Genomic DNA, 2483 nt, shown 5'->3' with positions numbered 1-2483 from the left:
ACCTCAACTATCGTCCCAATCCACAAGAATAAGGGCTCTCTGACCGATATTAATTGTTACCGACCTATTTCACTTCTTAATAACTTTGGCAAGGTACTCGAGAAAATCGTGGGTCTTAGACTCAATCACCATCTTGAAGCTCATAACTTGCTAACCGAGCAGCAATTCGGATTCAGGTCCAACAGATCGACTTCCGATGCTGTCTCCTCCTTTCTCTTTCATCTAGATACAATGTTGTCCTCTAAATTGCATGTAAGTGGTATTTTTTGCGACCTAAGTAAAGCTTTCGATTTCGTAGACCACACGATTCTTCTCTCAAAACTCAAAAGCTTTAACTCATCCGATTCATTTTACAGATGGTTGGCGTCCTATCTGTCGAACAGGCTCCAAAAAGTCAAGATTTCTGACTGTAGGGATAATGTCCTTTATGACACTACTTCTTCTGTCCTTCCCATAAGAGCCGGGGTCCCTCAGGGGTCCGTCTTAGGGCCTATCCTTTTCCTTCTTTATATTAACGACTTGGTCCAATGTGACACTTCGGCCAAGTTCGTTATATTTGCCGATAATACATCCATTCTCATTGGTGGTAAAGATCGTGGGGGTGTTGTGGGAAGGGCCCGGGACACCTTATCAACGGTAGCTTCCTGGTTTTCCAACAACAAACTTACCCTGAACGGCGATAAGACTTCCTTTATGTACTTCAAATCGCAATCCATTGAGGCACAGTCACGAATCTCTATTCCAACTTTGACGATTCATCCTGTAAACGAACTGAAATTCTTGGGTTTATATCTGGATGTGGGGCTGCGCTGGAAAGCCCACATTACTTACATAAAACCTAAACTTGCTTCTGCCATCTATGCAATAATTATTTATTTATTTAAACACTTGAACGGGCGGACCCTTTGCTAACTAAATACACAATTAACCCTATTACAGTTTGGACACTCAATCGTCTCTCGCACCATTCGCTAGGAGGTCTCCAGACGACAAGTCATCCAAAGACATCCCTTCTGAGGGGGACAATTAACCCTAACTAAACCTATTCCAAAGATCCATATAAGATCCATACAAAGAAATGTGGGCTCCAGCGCCGCCCTACAATCCTACTATGCTTACTTTCATAGCTTAATGAGCTACGGGGTGGTCTATTGGGGATATTCCATTTTTAAAATTATTGTACCAAATACATAAGACCTTGTTTAGACTGCGGGAGTAAAGGGACTTTTCAGTCTCACTCTGGGAGTATAAGCAGGGTATATTCTATTCTATTCTATAAAAGTAACACTGTCATCTGCCCACTATGTAATCTGCAAAATGGGGTGTTACTGAACCCCTAAGGTTATGATGAAAAATCATATTTTCCTACTACGTTTTAATGGCTGAGATTGTATTATCCAATTGAGGATTCTCATGTAAAAATTAATTCAACCTAACATAAATAATACGAAGCGGTCAAAAATCACATTCACAAATCTGTTTTCGATTTTAAAATCCGTCGTATACTTGCCGAGATATTTGTGTTTGAACTCGCGCTTTTCGAGGGATTTTTTTTTTACCGCGCGGCGAGTGCTAATATTTTGACAACACTGCACGTGACGTCATTCCATAGTTGAAAAAAAAACAACAAAGAAACACTTGCTTGCATTTTCCATTTGAATATTTGAGACTGTTCTTTTTCGTCTGTTTTGAGCTTATTTCGAAATATTAATTTTTATATTATACCTTATTTGATAGAGAAAAGTTTAGAGGTCCCTAGAGCCTAAATCCAAAGTTTCAGCCATTGGTCCGTGTGTGTGTTTGTCTGTCCTTCTGTCTGTCTATGTGTCTGTACTGTCTGTAAACAAAATATCTCGAGAACGGTAAGAGCTAGAGACTTGAAACCATTGATGTTTTTCTACTTCAAAAACGCGCTGTCAGGGCAATATTTAACCTCCATAGAACTGTCTCTTGCAGAACTATATTCAAAGAGTGTTGGTGGATAATCAATAATCAAAGCCAGATATGTTGGAAAGATTAAACTTCAGAATCAGAACTTTATTGAACATAAAAAGACATTTTGGAAAAGCACAAAATCAGATTAACTACAGACGCTATCGTGACAGACAGAAAAAAAGGACAAAGGCGGCAATGGCCTAAAAAATTATTATCAAAACAAAACAACGAAAAACCCCTCCGTACACTGCTGCGCTCAGCGGCAATATTCAACACTAAAAACTTCATACAGGGTTGTCAAACGTAACTAACAGTAGGGACACATTTTTCTCCAACAAAGAGAACAAAATTTTGACCTTTGCGGCGCAGGCGCCACAAAAACAATCTCGTCATCTCTAAAAACACTCTAATGAATAGTTCTTTTCTAACTAAAGGTATCCAATTGTACAACAACCTACAGGATAGCCTAAAAAACGAAAACTTTGACAACTTTAGAACCCAATGATTAGAGTGTAAAAAAAAAGAAATATATTTATTGTTCAACATTC

Source organism: Diaphorina citri, unplaced genomic scaffold (genome assembly GCF_000475195.1).
Source record: "Diaphorina citri unplaced genomic scaffold, Diaci psyllid genome assembly version 1.1 scaffold406, whole genome shotgun sequence".
NCBI classification, from domain to species: domain Eukaryota; kingdom Metazoa; phylum Arthropoda; class Insecta; order Hemiptera; family Psyllidae; genus Diaphorina; species Diaphorina citri.
The sequence above is the reverse complement of the archived record's forward strand: the minus strand, read 5'-3'. Positions refer to the sequence as shown.